The sequence below is a fragment of the Aulostomus chinensis genome, chromosome 1 (assembly GCF_037954235.1).
Source record: "Aulostomus chinensis isolate RoL2024-O1b breed Wild chromosome 1, RoL_Achi_v1.0, whole genome shotgun sequence".
NCBI classification, from domain to species: Eukaryota; Metazoa; Chordata; class Actinopteri; order Syngnathiformes; family Aulostomidae; genus Aulostomus; species Aulostomus chinensis.
Window position 1 is genome coordinate 38,559,669 of NC_141320.1, and position 5,663 is coordinate 38,565,331.

Genomic DNA, 5,663 nt, shown 5'->3' on the forward strand with positions numbered 1-5,663 from the left:
ACACTGGCATTGCCATCTTGACTTGTGGTTCTACTGTGCACAGCTGGATGTTCCCACATCCTCATAAAACAAGGGAACAGAGGCTGACAGGTAAGGACAAGGACACATCTGCTGCTTTGACAACTACAGATTCCACACCAAACACTCAAGAGTTGGCAGGTGGAGCTGCCAACACAGAGGAAACAAGCCTGGTGTCTCAGTCCAAGCCCAGATCAGGTCAGGAGACACAACAGCCCAGGAAGAACTCCCATTTCAGGGCTTTCCATATAGAGACCTGGGATTTAAGAGTCCAGTCCACTACTGAGAGAATGATACTGCACTACTGAGAGAATGATTGTCTTCTGATTGAAGCCATACTTCACCACCAAAGTGGACTTTTCCTTACAAGCACTCACAAACAGGTGTGCTGAGGTCACAAAGACATGTTGTCACTTTTGATCAACTTCATTGTGAGGTCCCACTGAAGGAAGAGCCAGACACGTTTTTAGCTTGAGGCGAATGGAGAACGATGCCTTACAACATTAAACTTTCAAAATAAAAAAGATTTACAAACTCTCCAGGTCCTCCATCGTCTAGAATAAATATCTTCTTTATCCAGTTGGATGCTCGGGAAAAAAAACAACACTTGAAAGAGCAAATACATGTTTGGGGGAATTCTAGCTTTAACCATGACAGTGAGGACATTAAACTCATTGTTGTACTGGTTACCGTCATGGTGGGAGGGCTGGTTCTTGGTCTGCTTGAGCCAACTCTGATCCTGGACTACTATTCCTGAGTCATCACCCCTCACCTGCATTGTCCGCTGACAGCGTCACACCTGACGTCTGGGGAAGGGATTCCAGGACGGGAGCAGTTGCAGGCCTCACAGCCAACCACTGGGTGGCAGCCAAACGTCTGGGGCTCACTGGGTGCCCTCAGGACGGAGGGTCCTGGGAGGACAGATCCAGTTGCCGGTCAGCGGTTCACATAACCTGGTACCACAGTTCCAGGCTGAAGCTGGAGAGAGAGAGACAGACAGGAATGAAATGATCTGGTGAAAGACAAACACTGGCTCAGCCCAACATTGATGTTTCTTCCTGGGATTGTTGTGCTGTTGACCAGCAGTCACATGACACACAGTTTAGTTTGCTCACTGAATTGGCTTCAGAGAACCCCGCCTTTTTAAAGACTATTTTGGTGGATGTCCTTTGATGTTCAGCTCCAAGCTGTCCTCTGATGGTTGGACAGGTTGGTTTGGTCTGTCCTCTCACTCATCATTAAAAGCCCTTATTACTCATCCCTCATCCAATCTGACACTAACGTCTGCAGAGGGGAATCCCCAGCAACCCGCGGCCCACATGGAGCAGTCTCGGCCAATCACGTGGGGCCTGCCAACCACCAAATGGCTCGCAGGTGTCACTCTCAGCTCCAACCTCATGGCAGGCACAAGGCAGGGCGCCGTTGGTGAGGACAGCCCAAAGAGACACAGCTGAGCTGAGACAGAATGGAGACGAAGGACAGGAGGGACGACAGAGAAAAAGGAAACGTTAGCGAGACATTTTAGGAAAATTAGTTTCGTGGGGAAAAGGTTCTTAGCCAAACTTGCTAAATGGAAGGACAACAAAAAACAAAGATCTTCAAAAGAAAATTTGCACAAAATGAAACCCTGCAAGAGAAAGTAAATCAAGAACTAAATATTCTTGAGGCTCAGGTCTTAAGTTCCAATGCTTGTAAATGACATCTGAATGCATTCACAACCCAAATCTGAGCAGACAGAAGCGTCCCAGTCAGGCCCAGTTTAGTTCCTCTAGAACATTCAGGGATACAGAACAGGGACCAATTCAGGCTGAGAGACACCGAATTGACATGAAAGCTGTTGAGGCCACAGTTGCTGATGAAGTGGTCAGATTTCTCCAGTGGTTCTTGGTTCAGGGAGCTGGAGCTGGAGCTGCTCTCAGGCACCACCAGGACGTAATCCTGGAGAGACAGAAGGAAGAAGTCCAGGCCTGACAGAGGAGAAGGAGGCACAGAGTAGAAACAGCAGATACGTGTCAGGAAAGGGAGAGGGTATCAGTCCAGCAGAGGAGCAGGAAACCTACCACCACAGGGCTCTGCCTGCAGGAACCTGCAGGTGAGGACGACCTGGTGGTCCGGCACATCCAGAATGATCTGGTTTTCGGACACCGGCACGTTTCGGCAGCCGTAAGCGTGGGGACAGAAGGAGGCGTTGGCGTGGCCTGAAAGACAAAAACAACCATCTTCATTTTAATGTTTCTCAAACAGCCGGAGCAGGAAAGCTAAGATGAATCAAAGATCCTCCACCCTGCCAGATCCGACCCTGGTAATGTAGACCTGCACAGGGTGGGTGGGGTGGAGCGGCTGGTGGTGGTGGAGGATGAAGACGTATCTGCCCAAAGCCTGGACACGGTGGAGTCCACCACAGCGTTCTGAGTAGAAGGATGAGAGCGATGTTCAATGCTACATGTTTTCTTTGCTGAACCGCCGATGTTTCCAATCACGAATCTCAGTCATGAGATTTGAACATCATGAAGGAGTTCAAAAGTGTCAAACTGGGCCGGTCTCCATTTTATGAGTCCGGAGACCGAAGATAAAACTACAAGTCACTGGTTCAGATTTGACTCGTCTGAATCCAAACACAGCAGCGTTCTTCCACCAGGCCAGATGAGTTGATCATGACAACAAGATATCTTCATGCTACTACAACACACAAACTCATCACAAGAAAAGACTTCATGGTGGAACAACAAATCTCCTCCCAATGGGAAAAACATTGAGTTGAACAATTAACTTTTCCATGATGACATGGAGAGCTTGGCAGCAGCAGCAGGCTTCCATTGGGGCTGATATGCCAGCTCCACTTAGCCTTCTTTGGAATGGTTTCACCTGGAGTGATGCTGTTATTGAGACCTTTTATCTGGAACAACACCACCTGCATGGAGACTGAGGACTTCAACAGATGCAGATGTTGACCCAGAATAAATCTAAATATTCCAGATGTGTTAAATCAATCCAGCAGCAGTGGTGGGAGCGTCGTAAACTCACTCCCTCAGCAGCCGTCAGCCTCCGTACCTGCACGGAGTCCAGCCTGATGTGGTCTCTGTTGTCTGCTCCCAGAGGTGGTCTGTCACCTCTGAACCAGGGGGCTCATCTCTCTGGTGGGAGGGCAGTGGAGGAGCTGCAGCGGGGGAGGCCAGGATGGGCTCCTGTAGGAGGAGCTCTGGCCCTCCTTCAGCACCAGCCAGTTGGAGGGAGTTTGGAAACGTGAGGGGACACAGGAGGAGCTACAGGGGGAGGGAAGGTGGATCAGAACCCTTCTAACAAGAGCGCTGAGGGGACACAGGAGGAGCTACAGGGGGAGGGAAGGTGGATCAGAACCGTTCTAACAAGAGCGCTGAGGGGACACAGGAGGAGCTACAGGGGGAGGGAAGGTGGATCAGAACCCTTCTAACAAGAGCGCTGAGGGGACACAGGAGGAGCTACAGGGGGAGGGAAGGTGGATCAGAACCCTTCTAACAAGAGCGCTGAGGGGACACAGGAGGAGCTACAGGGGGAGGGAAGGTGGATCAGAACCCTTCTAACAAGAGCGCTGAGGGGACACAGGAGGAGCTACAGGGGGAGGGAAGGTGGATCAGAACCGTTCTAACAAGAGCGCTGAGGGAACAAAGGAGGAGCTACGGGGGGGGGGGGTGGATCAGAACCATTCTAACAAGAGTGCTGTCCCACTAATGTTCCTCACCAGAATCCACCTGTCAGGGGGGAACCGTCCATGGGTGCTGATGCAGCGGACTGAAGGTTCAACGTAGTCCATGCTGAACTGGTCTTTAGGCACCAGGTAGACTTTGTGCTAAAAACACCAGCAAAAAAAAAAACAAACACAAAATGGGGAGAATTTTAACAAAATTATGCAAATGAGCTGAAGATCAAAATACAAAAAGTAAATCAAGGTTTTTTTCAAATAATTGCCAGCTATTTAGCTCAGAGAAGGACAAATGTCAATCAAGATGTCAGAATGGAACGATCCCACTGGCTTCTGGTCAAGGGAACCATGGAGATGCTAACTTCCTGTTGGACTATCAGGGTGTCTCATCCCTGAAATGCTAACTTCCTGTTGGACTATAAAGGTGTCTCATCCCTGACATGCTAACTTCCTGTTCGACTGTTAAGCCTGATTTAAGCCTGATTTAAGCCTGATTTATGCTTCTGAGTCGCGTAGTCGCCGTACCTACGCCGTAGCCTGACACGGGCCTCCAAAATATCCTGCCGACGCGTCGCGTCGACGCGTGGTGACGTCAAGGTCGAGGACTGTGATTGGTCCGCTCAGAAGGTCATTTCCGGTTCAGTCGCTGCACAACAACACCACCATTTTCAAAGTTTCTGTGGTGAAAGCTTCAAGAAAAAATGGACCAAGCCGAAGAAAGGTTTATTCGGGGCACTAGAAAGACTGGCAAATGGCCAACAATTGTTGTATGTGACCGGAAGAAAACCAAGGAATCCGACAAGAGCCCCGTAAACAATACAAAGACAAAGCCACACCCCCTAGCGGCTTGGCGGTGAATTGCAGAGCAACGCGTTCCCTCGACGCAGAATAAACCAGGCTTTTCAGTCGCAGCTGTTTTACGCCCCCGTGCCAGATAAGGACCCCATCGGGCAGTGCCACTCTGGAGGGAGCGCGTCTCACAGTCAGTCAGCGGAACCATGCGGATCCGGGCCGGAGCTGTGGGAAAGAGCGCCAATTGTATCGGGTTGTTGTTTTCTGGACTGCAGCAGAACAGGAGCAGCCGGGACTGGAATGTAGAAGTAGGTTATCTTGAAGTTGACTCAGTTATGGTGAACGATATTGTGGTTCAACACTTTAATGAGCTTTAAGGCAAACATATTTCATGAGGAAACAACGCCGGAATTGGACGGATTTCAGCGGCACACAACAACGTATCCGATACACCTCATTGGAAACCTGGTGGTCTAAGACTAAGAAACACCAGTCACCATGAAGAAAGGAACTTTTAGCTGAGTACTCATGTTCTTTTCTGCAGGTTGAATGTGGCATTTGTTGGACAGAAGCGTCTCATCTCAACAAAAGCACCTCTTCAGTGCTGAGGCATGATGGGGCCAGGCATGAGAATGAAGTCCCAGATCCACCAGGATGAACTCAGGTATACAGACACTGTCCAACTGACTCACAGTTGCTTCATTGATCATTAATTCCTCTTCATTTCTTCTCTCCTTCATCTTTAACCATCCAGCTTCCAGGAAGCAGATGCTGGATGAGGCTCTGCTGAATTTCATCCTGAAGGACTGCCAGCCCCTCAGCACTGTTGAGAGGGAAGGGTTCAGGGAACTGGTTCAGGTCCTTGAGCCTCATATGTTTGCCAACCAGAAAGGTTTGTGTGGAAATGATCTAAAGCAGTCCTTGATATCTCCAGTTTATTTCATCTCTAATTTCAATGTATTGATTTACTCTGGGTGTCATTTTCAGACCATCAAACAAACGGTGGCCAAAAAGTACCAGGAGGAACGGGAAGGAGTGAAAAAGGAAGTCCAGCTGCCATGTGGACATCTGTGGACATGGAGGCTCCCTTGGCTCTGACCTGTCACTGCATTAGTGAGAATGAATGTGTTGGGAGTGCAAGACTTTCCACAAAGTCACCCTGCTGACAGTTTGG

At 49.4% G+C, this 5,663-nt stretch overlaps 1 long non-coding RNA gene across 1 annotated transcript; it reads right to left on the reverse strand.

Moving 5' to 3' along the window:
* Positions 1-328: 328 nt before the first annotated feature.
* On the reverse strand, positions 329-1,366 carry LOC147271571 (uncharacterized). The gene is made up of 3 exons (XR_015115785.1): positions 1,301-1,366; positions 550-996; positions 329-460 (listed from the first exon to the last, which is right to left on the reverse strand). It is a non-coding gene; the product is annotated as an uncharacterized LOC147271571 (long non-coding RNA).
* Positions 1,367-5,663: the final 4,297 nt, after the last annotated feature.